This window comes from Gopherus flavomarginatus, chromosome 12 (genome assembly GCF_025201925.1).
Source record: "Gopherus flavomarginatus isolate rGopFla2 chromosome 12, rGopFla2.mat.asm, whole genome shotgun sequence".
NCBI lineage: Eukaryota > Metazoa > Chordata > Testudines > Testudinidae > Gopherus > Gopherus flavomarginatus.
The window spans coordinates 8294158-8307396 of NC_066628.1; the positions used below are offsets into that span (position 1 = coordinate 8294158).

At 49.6% G+C, this 13239-nt stretch overlaps 2 protein-coding genes across 11 annotated transcripts in view; one reads left to right on the forward strand and one right to left on the reverse strand.

Moving 5' to 3' along the window:
• The window catches only part of LOC127033353 (zinc finger protein RFP-like), a 161094-nt gene that overhangs the window by 133274 nt on the left and 14581 nt on the right, over nucleotides 1–13239 (reverse strand). The gene's annotated exons all lie outside the window — the stretch shown is intronic.
• The window catches only part of LOC127033274 (zinc finger protein RFP-like), a 168571-nt gene that overhangs the window by 64057 nt on the left and 91275 nt on the right, over nucleotides 1–13239 (forward strand). The window lies entirely within an intron of this gene.

Genomic DNA, 13239 nt, shown 5'->3' on the forward strand with positions numbered 1-13239 from the left:
TTAAGTCCAAGGCAGAGATGAATTGGACATGTCCCAGTTTCTCCAATAGCTCCTCTGTGCGTGGCATTGGATAGTTCTCTGGGGGAGTTACAGCATTTAGCTTATGGTAGTCCACACAAAAGCATATTTCCCCATCTGGTTTGGGAACCAGAACCACTGGAGAAGCCCATGCACTCTCAGAGGGGCCGATTACACCCATCTGTAACATGTCCTTGATCTCCCTTTCTATTGCAGTTTTGGCTTGAGGAGCCATCCAGTAGGGTTGGACTCTAACTGGGAGAGCATTAACTGTGTCAATGGAGTGATACGCTCGTTCTGTCCATCCTGGAATGGCTGAAAATATTGACGCAAAGCTAGTGCACAGCTCCTGGATTTGCTGTCGCTGCTTACACCCAAGGATTGTGGAAAGGCTCACCTCTTCCACGCCACCATTGCTTTTCCCTTCATAGTAGATTCCTTCAGGCCACTAGGCATCATCTCTTTCCAGGGCTGTAAACTGGAGAACCTTGATTTCTTGGGAATAAGAGGGCTTTAGAGAATTAACATGGTATACTTTAGATTTTAGGGTAGGGTCTGGGAATGCTATGAGGTAATTAACAGCTTCTAGGCGCTCTTGGAACATAAACGGCCCCTCCCACAATGTTTCCATCTTATTGGCCTGGAGCGCTTTCAGGACCATGACTTGGTCACATACTCCGAAGGAACGCTGTCTGGCATGTTTATCACACCAGGCCTTTTGCTCTTGTTGAGCATCCTGTAGGTTTTCCTTGAGCAACAGCTAGGGAGTCTGAGGGTGTTTTTCGCATTGCTTACAAAATCCAAAATGTTAGTTCCTGGAGAAGATGCAATCCCCCTCCCATTGCTGCTTCACCAACTGTAATGATCCCTTAACTTTGTGGCCACAAACGAGTTCAAAGGGTGAAAATCCCAAACTGGAATGTGGTACAACCCTGTAGGCAAAAAGCAACTGCTGCAACACTAATTTCCAATCACTGAAGTGCTTATTTATGAATTTACATATCATGGCCCCCAAAGTTCCATTAAACTTCTCCACCAGGCCATTTGTTTGATGCTGGTAAGGGGTGGCCACCAAGTGTTTCACCCCATGAATTTCCCAAAAATGTTTCATGGTCCCTGCCAGGAAGTTAGTTCCCAAATCCATAAGGATGTCGGAGGGCCAACCCACTCTGGCAAAAACGTCTGCCAGTGCTTGGCTCACACCTTAAGCTCTGGTGTCGCTTAGAGCTACTGCTTCCAGCCATTGGGTGGCAAAATCCATGAAGGTCAGTATGTAGTTTTCCACTGGGAATCTTTTTAGGGAAAAAAAAAACCAGAATATCCACAGCTACATGCTGAAATGGAACCTCAACTATGGGCAGTGGCTGGAGAGGGGCCTTAACCTGGTCTTGGGGCTTTCCCATCCTCTGGTATACCTCACAAGACCGGACGTAGGTAGAAACATCCTTGCCCATTCCCTCCCAGTGGAATGACTTTCCCAAATGGTCTGTAGTCCTATTCACCCAAGCAAGGGCCACTAGGGTGATCATGGGCTAAGCTCAAGAGCTTTTTCCTATACTTAGTTGGAACCACCAACTTTCTCTGAGGAAGCCAGTCCTCCTTGTGCCCACCAGAAAGAGTTTCCCTGTATAAGAGTCCTCCTTCTACAACAAACCTGGACCTATTAGAAGAGCTGAGAGGTGATGGGTTGCTCTGTGCTGTTGTCCAAGCTCCTTTGAGACTTTCATCTGCTTCCTCCTCTGTCTGGAAATGCTCCCTGGCTGCTGGAGACATTAGTTTCTCACTGGGTTGGGGACTTGGTCACACTGGAAGCGATGCAGGTGATGGAGGTGTCTCCATTGACTGCACTGCTCTCCACTGGTGCACTAAGTTGTATTTAAGGCTCCATTTGAGCTTCTTGTTCTGTTTTAGTTACTGCTGCAGGTGCAGGCTCTGTGGTATCCTTTGATGCAGGCTCCCCTGACTCTGGTGCTGACTGCTCTGCCAGTTCTGATTCTTGGGCTGGTTCTGGCTGGGTCCCAGGAACTGGATCTACAAGTGCTGCCATAGACTCTGGTCTGGGGTCTGGTACCACCACCTCTAGTGGGGTCTCATGGCCTGTGGTATCAGGGGACACAGAGTGGGTCCTTGTAGGAGGCTCAGAGAAGGAATTAGATGTGGAGGCCTGTTTAGCCTGGCTGCAGGTCACCATCCCCAACCTTTTTGGTTAGCCTCACATGGTTGGCTAAGTTTTCTCCCAGTAGCATGGGAATGGAATAATCGTCATAAACTGAAAGAGTCAATATTCCTGACCAGCCTTTGTACTGGACAGGCAAATTGGCTGTAGGCAAATTAAAAGAGTTGGCCTTAAAGGGTTGCACTGTCACTTGGGCCTCTGGGTTGATGAATTTGGGGTCCACCAGGGATTGGTGGATAGCTGACACCTGTGCTCCAGTGTCTCTCCACACAGTAATCTTCCTCCTGCCCAAACTCAGTTTTCCTTCGTTCTGGGGGTATTTATGAGGCATCTGGGCCTGAAGGGTCTTAGTGGAACTCTGGGGTGATGAGTTGTAGTCTGCTGGTGCTCTTGGGGCAGTTGACCTTCACATTCCCCAGCTCATTACATTTAAAGCCCAGCTTTAAAGCTTACTATGGGCTGGGGCAAGGTGGGTGGCTGGAGAATAGGATGATGGGACAAGAGGGCATCTGGGAGTCTCCCTGGCTATGTGAAGGGCTCCTCCTTGTGAGGTGGGGCCTTGCGCTGACTCCAATGGTGAGGTGTCATCTCAGGTTGCCCCTTCTGGTATCTTGACCAACTGCTACAAGCTCTCTTCTCCACCACCTCCACTCATTTGGCTCTGATCTCTCCCACCTCGATTACAGTTCTGGGCTTCCCATCTAGGATGTACCTTTCTATTTCCTCAGGAACACCCTCTAAGAACTGCTCCGTTTGTATAAGGAGACACAGATCTTCCAGAGATTTAACATTTGCTCCAGATATTCAGGCATCCCCATTTTTTACAATGTGGTAGGCATGTTGGGAAAATGCCACATTTAGTTTCCACCTTAGAGCTCTGAACTGCTGACAGGCATGCTCAGGTGTTAGCCCCATCCTAATTCTGGCCATTTGTTTAAAAAGTTTGTACTCGTTCATGTGTTCTTTAGGCACTTCAGCTGCCACTTTTGCTAAGGGTCCACTGAGTTGTGGCCTCAGCTTCACCATATACTGGTCTGTAGGGATATTGTACCCAAAGCAGGCCCTCTCCAAATTTTCTAAGACAACCTCTGTATCATCACCTATCTTGTATGTGGGGAATTTCTTGGAATGAGGAGTGGTACCTGGAGGACTGTTAGGGTTACCTGGTTGACCCAGTTTAGCCCTTTCCAGCTCTACGCACTGCAGCTGTCTCCACTTCTAAGCGCTTCGCCTAAATTTCTGCCTCCAAGCGCTTCACCTCTGCTTCCTCTTCCAAATGCTTCCTCTTAGGAAGAAGTTCCTGTCTTCCACAGTTAGAACTCAGTCTGGGTTAAGGGCATCTTGGCACCATGGATCTTGGGTTGGGGAGGGCTGACCATTCCCTCTAGGGAAATCTCCAGTCCCCCACCCCTTCCTTGCATTTCTGTCATGGAGCTGGATGTCTGGGCTTGATCTGGGTCTGTCTTCTCTGTGGCATGCTGCTTTGGGAAGACTGGTTGATCTAGGGTTTCGATGCCCGACCACAACCTCATGCACAGGGATGCCATACTCTAGCCTAGCTATTTCATTGTCAAGAAACAAACAAAAAAATAAACTGCTTGTTGGACTCCCTGTTTTTGCAGACTGAACCCTTTGTGTGCCTGTTCCCCTTCAGGCAGGGAAGAAAAGGGAAAAAAAACTCCCTGGCTTTGCAGGCTGCCAAAAGGAAAAATGTGTCCTTATAAAATCCTGAGGTCTATGCCTTTGGTTCAAAATGATCCCACTTCTATCATCATGTCAAGACTAATTCCCCACTCTGGCACTTCGAGTGCAGAAAGTGGGGGCCTGCAAGGACTCTAAAAATTAATTCTTGCCACTCCAGGCAGGTATTATTTACAAGGTTACAACTTTTATCTGACCTTGGGGTGGTAGATGCTGCCACCACCCAAGTGCAGAACCCCTTTGAGAGCCCAAGAAGGAGCATTTGGAAATTCCTTCCTGTGGGGTACCCTCAAGCTCTTTCACCCTCCCTTCCCCCTCCGGGGAAGAGATGGGAAAGGGGAAAAAAGGAAATCAGCTAATTAAACATGTGCACAAACCCCTTAAGACACAAAAATCCAATTCTGTTCTTAAAAAAAAGGTAAATTTTATTTAAAAAAGAAAGAAAATACACCTGGGAACTCAGGCTATTGCTAGATTTCAAAAGAGCAACAACAAGGATTAAGAACCAAGAATAGCTTTCTTGAGGTTCAGCTTAAAGGCTACAAGTAAAACAGAAGCACCTGAGGTTAGCACAGAGGCATTTACAAGCCATAAAGGGATAAACCTAATCACGTCTTCCTAGACATTTCCTGATCTACTTACAGATTTGGGGTTTTAAATGAGTTGTTTCTAAATGATGACACTGATGATTTTTTCATACTTGACCAAACCTTCTTACAGCATAGCTGCTGCCCTGTCCGCCTCTCCCCAGGAGAGCAGACAGACAGACGAAAAGGGAGTCTTCTCAATTTAAAAAAGTTCTAGCTTTTCCATTGGCTCTTGTGGCCAGGTGCCAACTCACTTCCTCTTACCTATGCATAGCAGTGAGCCTTTTAAACCCTTTACAGGTAGAGCAATTAGAGAACAGCTACTAAGAGGGATTTTACAGTTACTGGTTGGCTGCGTGTTCATACAATAGAGCCCCCCCGCTGCCCCTTCATTTATCACAGCCACAAAAAAATCTGGAAATTAATTCATTCATAATAGAAATGAAAGCTTAGAATCTGGAAGGATCATGTTGCCCTTTTTGGGCCCTCTGTATGGATGTATGCACATATACATACACACAGTATCCCAGGATCATGAAGCAGCAGAAAAAGTCCACATTCCCAAAGGCCACAAAGCAATCATTCACAAGAGTGACATGTGAAGGAAAACATGGAATAAAAGAAAAAACTGTAATTAAAGAGAAACTGAATTAAGACATCAGGAGGATGTGAGCTGTAGTGAAAATAAGAAAAATCAACATCTCTGGACAGCACCCTCAGGCATACATGGTGAATGACAGGAATGGAGAAATTGTCAGAGCAAAGAGACTGTAAGCCAGAAGGTTGCGGAGGGATATAACCCACCATCACACCCAGAAATCCGTGGCTTTATTTAAGCTGGAACTTAGAACAGTAAACAAAGATTGCACAAGAGGATTCATCAAGATATAACTAAACATCCTCTAAACTCTCAGCTGACAGTCAGAGAACTGTGAAATGAGAAGTGAACATGTAACAGTGGAGGTTTGTTCTAATGAGTTGGATTTTCTAATTCTAAATGCTCTTATTTCATTCATGTTAATTGTTATCTATGAAGTGAGTTTAATTAGTTAATATACAGTAAATAAGAATTTACAGTAGTTTATGGCAGTGGTTTTCAACTTCCGGTCCACAGACCCAGACAATATCAAAGAGGTCTGCAAAAGACTTAGACTGAAGATTGACTGAACAGAATTCAACTATACACACAGATAATCTATTTCCAAAGGAGTCTACGCCTCCATTCAAAATTTGCAAATGCAAAAAGGTTGAAAAACCACTCATTTATGGTGTAAGCCTAAGTAGTAATTTCTGTGAAAAAAACGAATTTTCATTTATTTGTGATTATTCCCCACTGAATGGATTTCTGCTTTACCCCCAACTGATTGGGGTAAAACATAATTTGGCCTCTAGATTGCCCTGGCCTCCTCTTATTGTTCGGATTCAGAACGCCTCTCCATCTGGCTCCTCACAAATACAGGTTAATAGTGATGGGCACCTATCAGGTATTGTCATCTTCTCTTCTCTCCACTCACTTTACATTGCAGCAGCTTCTCTCTCTCTTCCCTCAGAGTCTGCAAATGGGCCTGAATCTTTTCCTGAAGAAAGAAAATAAATTTTAGTGGTGTTATTTTTAGTTGTAGGAGTGTGTGTTGGGGGGGTGGGCAGGAGCTGGCTTTTCCAACATAAACACTCTGCTGATGAGTGGAGAACTCAGTAAGTTTAGGATATCAGAGATATTAAGGAAGTGGAGTTTAGCATTGCAAGACTCACCCCTGTGGCGCTTTCTGCTCTCAGCCTTGGAGCACCCTCTGCAGACCTGTGTCTCGCTCACTGCAGACACTGTATCCCTCCTGGACCCTGGTGCCCCTCTATCTTGGGTGCTTCCCCCTGGCAGTACCCCTTCAGCATTTTCGGTCTCCCCTTCCCCCTGGGAACCCTCAACCCCCTATCCCACCTCCCCACAGTATATGGCTACTGCCAGTCACCATCTAGCCCCTGTTCACTGGGGCAGACTGCAATGTACACACCATGCATCACTGGCAAGGGGAGGGGGGTGCTGGACTTCCTGCCTTTGCCAGACTACCCTTCTGTAGCCCCAGAACCTTTTCTGGCCTTTAACAAGGCCTGCAGCGGGAGGGAGAGGTTCTCCAGGCTGGAACTCCCCAGCTCCTCTGGCCTTTCCCCCAGCCCTGCTCCACTCTAGATACCTTTGTCAGCTCCCAGGCAGACCCTTCTCCCTCAAAAGCTAGAGAGAGACTGACTTAGCTCCAACCTAGCAGCCCCTTTATAGGGCCAGCTGTGGCCTGATTGGGGAGTGACCCCCAGCTGAGGTTGCTTTCCCCAGTCAGCCGAGCTTTTCCTTCCTGCCACAGCCCCCTCCCAGGGCTGTTTTAAGCCCTTTAAGGCAGGAGTGGGTGAGCACCCTCCTACATGGAGTCATATTCCTCACCTTTGCATCCCACCCCGGCACAAAGTGGCGGGACCTCCTGCCACCTCTGGAGGGTGAGGAGCCCCGGTGGGCCAGCCTCTCCACCCTGGTCCCGAGGCCCGCCGGGGATACCAGTTGGCGGCTCCTTCATGGGGCCGTGAGCACGGGCGTGTATTTGGCACAGTTTACCTCTGTCCAAGACACTTGCCCCTTCTGCGGCGTGAGGGAGACCCTGGCGCACGTTTACTTAGAGTGCGCCAGGTTGCAGCCCCTATACCAGCTCCTCACCAATATCCTCTTATGTTTCTGGCTGCACTTTTCCCCTCACCTCCTTCTCTATGCACTCCCTATCCGTGGCCCCACAAAATCGCGGGACCTCCTGGTCAACCTCCTCCTCTCCCTGGCTAAAATGGCTATCTACGCAACCAGGGAGAGGAGGTTGGCCGATGGAGACTCCGGTGACTGTGGGGCTTGCTTCCGCTCCATGGTCCGTTCACGCATCCGGGCGGAGTTCCTCTGGGAGGCGTCCACTGGCTCCCTTGACGCCTTCGAGGAGTAGTGGGCACTGTCCAGGGTTCTCTGCTCAGTGTCCCTGTCAGGCTCCCTTCTTATGACCCTTTGACAGCACTCTTGTCCCTGTTCTTTTATTAGTTGTCCCCCAGAATCAGTCGGTTTCTGAGGTCCCGTAGATCCTCCCCTTAGGCTATGGGGGGATCCTTTAGCATTGGGCGGACTTCCACCCGCCCAGTTCCCAGAAACCCAATAGGTACATGGAGTCATATTAATGGACACTGGGAGTGTTTTATTTTCAGACTCTTTGAAGTTGTTTGACTTTGTTACTCCATTGATTTACACCAACAGGAAACTGGCATGCGGTGAGCAGTGTGTGTGTGAGAGGAATTTGTGAGGGAGGAGGTGGAGGAGAGGAGGGGTGCAGCGAGCAGAGAGTGGGGGTGGAGTGGAGTGGAGCGACTCGCCAGGCAGCAGGGGGTGGAGGAGGCCTTAGGGAAGGGACAGAGCAGGGACGAGAAGAAGTGGGGCGACCACAGCCCAGGCATCCAGCACCGGGTTGGTGATGGCTGAGCCAGGGGCGACTTAGCCTCCCCTTGTTTATTATACCTGCTGACTATGGGAGACTGGGCTGTAGATTCTCCCCGTGCCGGCTGCCACTCAAGCACCTAAAATATCCCCCATAGAAAAGTACAGGCACCTAAATCTGCACCAGAGAAAATGGACAGCTTTGAAATCTGGAATGGTGACCCCCCCGATGACCTAACACAATGCTCTTTACTTGTCCCCTACTGCAACCCTGAGTTGTTTCTTTATCCACCTGTTGCAGATCGTCTTTGTTAGACAGTGACTGTGAGCTCTCTTTGCCTGACTTGTCTATACAGTGTCTGGGACAACAGGGCCCTAATCCCTTATCCCAAACAGAAATTTCAAGACTGGGATTCTCTTCCTGTGCCCTCAGGAGACATGGAAGAGGGACGATGCTGATCACACGGTGGCTGGCCCTATAACAAGAAAGAGGTCTCTGCCCCACTTGTGATATAGCCAGTTCTCTTCTCCTGATGGGGAAAATGGGGAGTGATGACTGGTGGCATCATGTGACTTAACCAGGCCTGAGGTAGGTAAAACAGAAGTCTATGGAGGGCCAGAGGGAGGAGGACTGTGGAGAAGGCAGAGGAGGCCTTGGAGCATCCTTGGGGTGATAAGGCTGAACTCCAGACTAGAAGTCCTGCAAGTCACTGCTGGGAGAGTAGGGGTGTTACTGGCCCCAAAACACCTTTGTGGATTATTTCTGGAAGCCTCAGACAGAAACTGAGGCAGAGCCCCAAACCAGGAGGGGGCACTCTGGAGGCCATGACCCTGCTACATGCCCCATTACTCTGCTGCCCCCTCCAACTCAGTCCCTGCTTCCTGCATCAGACACATTTACTAGGTTCTGTAGGATGGGAGCATCACTCCAGTCCCCTCCTGCATCTCATGAAGGAGGGTGCAGTGCAGCTCCCTCGGTTCCTGTCTGGGTGAGGAGCTTTGAAGGAAAATGATGAAGGGGATGTGGGCCAAGAGGACATCCCCAGCTACATCCTTCTGCTCTCTCAGCCCCAAGGACAGGAGTACCACAGACATGGTGTTAATAGGTTTGGGAGATGGTGGAAGTGGGGAAGGGCAGAGAAGTGGGGGTCCTTCACTGCCCACTCCACATATGGGGAGCAGGAGGAGTAGGGTACGGGTTACTCACTCCCCCACACTCCAGCATATCAGCCTTAGCATATTTATTTAGGGCCACACTTCTCCACCTGCACAAGCCTTTGGAGGATTCCCAGTTGCTGGGAAACCTATTTAGGCCTGAAATCCTTTGTTCCTCTCCAGTGGAGGCTCACTGAGTGGCTGTCTGGGGCTCAGGGAAACCCTAATGCTGGGGGAAGGTGAGTTTCCCAAGGCTCTGGCTTTAAAAATAGTTGATTATTTCCCACCTGGAATTCTTCAGCAGCTTCCTCTGTAGGAATGACAGTGTGATCTCTGTGCTCCTTGGATCTGTCACACACCAGGCAGATGAGGATTTCGTCCTCTTTGCAGAACAGTTTTAGAGGCTCCCTGTGTTTCTCACACAGACTCTCTGGTTCTGGTTGCAACCTGAGTTCTCTGGCTGCTTCCACAATATTCCTGAGCTGCCTGTTCAGCCTGAGGTTCCTCTGGGGAAAGATCTCTCTGCACTGAGGGCAGGAGATGTCTGTGTGGAATCCCCCCCAGCACTGGGTGATGCAGGCTCGGCAGAAACTGTGATCACAGTCTAGAGACACTGGATCTTTAAAATACTCCAGACAGATGTGACAGGTCACTTCATCCTGGAGAGTTTTATTCGCAGCAGCCATGGCTTCTAGTGCAGGAAAGAGACTAGAGAGGAATTTACTTTCACTTTCTTCTGCTCAGAAATGGGTTGATCGAAGTTTGCATTTTTATTAGGCATTTCTTGTCTGGGTGCGGTCACATGCTGTTTGTTTTTTGTTGATTGAAAAGAATCTTTGAATGAAGTGTGATGACCAGGGCCCTACCAAATCCACGACTGTAAAAAACAGAAATGTGAAATCTAATCCCCCCCATGAAATCTGGCTATTGTTTGAGAGGGGCAGGGCTGGGGGTGTGACGTTATTGACACAAACTGGGACCGTATAGATCATTGTTGCAACCAAGGTCCTGTAGTGGCACCGAATCTTGTATAAAGGGGGTCAAATAAGGTGTCTAAGACAAGGTTATGGTTTGCTGGTTATGATTATGCTATCTGTAGGCATGTATCATTTTTGTATTTAAAGTTATAAGTATTGACTCTATACTGTCTGTATTTCAAACTTGTGCTATGCCTCTGGGTGATATCCCAGACAAATTGGTGTCCGCTCTGCCTAGCCTGCTTGATGGCCCATTAAGGACCATCAGCTATACAACTGACCCATTGAGAGAAGGCAGATACGCCTCGTAACTCAGCAAAGTATGCAGGGACAAGCCTATGGACGGAACTCTAAAGTTTTTCTGTGCCATGTGCTGGACAGCTTTTCTTTGGGACCAAGAAAACAGAGACCTCATGGCAAGAGACTATAAACCAGGGGTCTCAAACACGTGGCCCGCCAAGTTATTTTCTGCGGCCCATGAGCTCCTTCCATCCCCCCTCCCCCCACCTGTCCCCAGTGTTTAGCTAGAGCAACTCTGGCCCGGCACACACCAGGGCAGGGCAGGGTCCCTGCCTGCCCTGACCCCCTGCGGCTCCAGGAAGCAGAAAGAACATGAGGGAGAAGAGGCACAAGGGTTTGTGTTGATGTTGCTTCAGGCTCTGCCCGCAGCAGCTCCCATTGGCCACGGTTCCCCATTCCTGGCCAATGGGAGATGCTGGGGGCGGTGCCTGAAGCGACAGCAGCACACACCACTGTGCCATTGCTCCCCCACGTCCCAGCTGCTTCCAGGAGGGAGTAGGGGCAGGGCAGGCAGGCAGGGAGCCTGCCCTGCTCCTGGTGTGTGCTGGGCCAGAGCCTGCCCCCCAAACTTCTCCTGCCATTAAACCCCTTGCCCTGAGCCCCTTGCCGCACCCTGCACCCCGACCCCCATCACATGCCTCCTGCACTCCAACCCACTGTCCTGAGCCCCCTGCTGCACCCCAACCCACTGCCGTACCCTGCACCCCTCCCGCACCCCAACCGCCTTCCCTGAGCCCCCTCGTATACCCCGCACCCCTCCAGCACCCCAACCCACTGCCCTGAATCCACTGTCGCACCCCTCCTGCACCCTGATACCCTGCCTGACCCCTTGCCACACCAATTACCCCTCCCACACCCACACAGCAATCCCTGCCCTGAGCCCTCTGCTGCATCCCTACTGCACCCTGACTCCCTGCCCTGACCCCCTGCTGCACCACTCATCCCTCCTGCACCCCAACTCCCTGCCCTGAGCCCGACATACCCCTCCTACACCCCCTGGGGGCAGGGAGAGGGTAAAGTTGGGGTGGGGATTTTGGGGAAGGGGTTGGAATGGAGGCAGGGAAGGGGTGGGAAGAGGGGCAGAGCCGGGGCCTTGTGGAAGGGGTGGAGTGGGGGTGGGGCAGAGGGCAGTTGCAGGGACATGACAGTAGGCCGCCCTCAGGCCAATGCACTAGTCCTCATGTGGCCTTTGTGGTCATTTGAGTTTGAGACCCTGCTATCAACGGCTGCTGCAGCTCCTCCATTTTGTCTTCAATCCTGCTTCTTGCCTCTTGACGAACTTTGCTACAAACTGAAGCTCTGAACAAAAGATTGAATGCCCATGCCAGCAGAGGATGTGCTCCAGAGTCTTGATTTAAACCTGCAGTTTATTCTATCACTGCTACAAGCCTGAACCAAGAACTTTGTCATTACTGTATGTAATTGATTCCATTTAACCAATTCTAGCTCTCATCTCTATCTTTTTCCTTTTATGAATAAACCTTTAGATTTTAGATTCTAAAGGACTGGCAATAACAGGATTTGTGGGTAAGATCTGATTTGTATATTGACCTGGGTCTGGGGCTTGATCCTTTGGGATCGAGAACCTTTTTTAATTTTACTGGAGTATTGGTTTTCATAACCATTTGTCCCCATAACGAGTGGCACTGGAGGTGATACCAGGAAACTGGAGTGTCTAAGGAAATTGCTTGTGTGACTTGTGGTTAGCCCGTGGGGTAAAACCAAAGTCTTCTCTGTTTGGCTGGTTTGGTTTGCCACGGTGTGCAAAGGAATCCCACCTTGGGCTGTAACTGCCCTGCTTTAAGCAATTTGTATTGAATTGGCACTCTCAGTTGGGTCCCACCAAAAGCAGCATCGTTACAGGGGGCACCCCAGCTGGGGACTCCTACCATGCGCCGGGTTCCAGCTGCTAGTCCTGGCCCGGCCTCAGGTGCGATGGGTCTCTCTACTCCCCTGCAGGGGCCACTCCCGAAGCCAGCTCAGACCCACCTCCGTGAACCTCTCCTGGCTGCAAGAAGCTCTGGGGCTGCTGGCTGGGAGCCCAGCTCTGAAGGCAGTGCACAAGTGGGGGTGGCTGTCAGCCCCTGACCAGGGCAGAGAGGCCGTGGCCCCAACTGTCAGTCCCCAGCTAGGGTGGAAGGCTGCTGGGAACACCCAAACGTATGGTAACCCCTGCCTCACACCCTGCAATAAGGCTGTATAGAATATGTGACACACTTTTAGATATTATTGATACCTATATTATAAAAATACCCTGTAAGATATGTGGAAAAGTTACAATTTGCTAAATATGATAAAAGCAGCAAAGAGTCCTGTGGCACCTTATAGACTAACAGACGTATTGGAGCATGAGCTTTCGTGGGTGAATATCCACTTCATTGGATGCATCTGACGAAGTGGGTATTCACCAACGAAAGCTCATGCTCCAATACATCTGTTAGTCTATAAGGTGCCACAGGACTCTTTCCTGCTTTTAGAGATCTAGACTAACACGGCTACCCCTCTGATATCTAATTATGATAGTCATTTTTATATGTTTGTGTTGTCTTTGTATCGTGAGTTAGGAATATGTATGATGTATCTGCAAAAAGAACAGGAGTACCTGTGGCACCTTAGAGACTAACAAATTTATTTGAGCATAAGCTTTCGTGGGCTACAGCCCACTTCTTTGGATGCATCTGTATTTCAAACTTGTGTATCTGGGTGACACTCCCAGACAGATTGGTAGCAGCACTGCCTACCCTGTTCCATGGCCCATCACGGGCCATCAGCTGCACAGTGAACCCATTGACAGAAACCAGGTGCTGCACTGTGTCAGTCAGCAAGACATGTAGGGGCATGCCTATGGAAGAGAACTCTAAGGCTTTTCAATGTGCT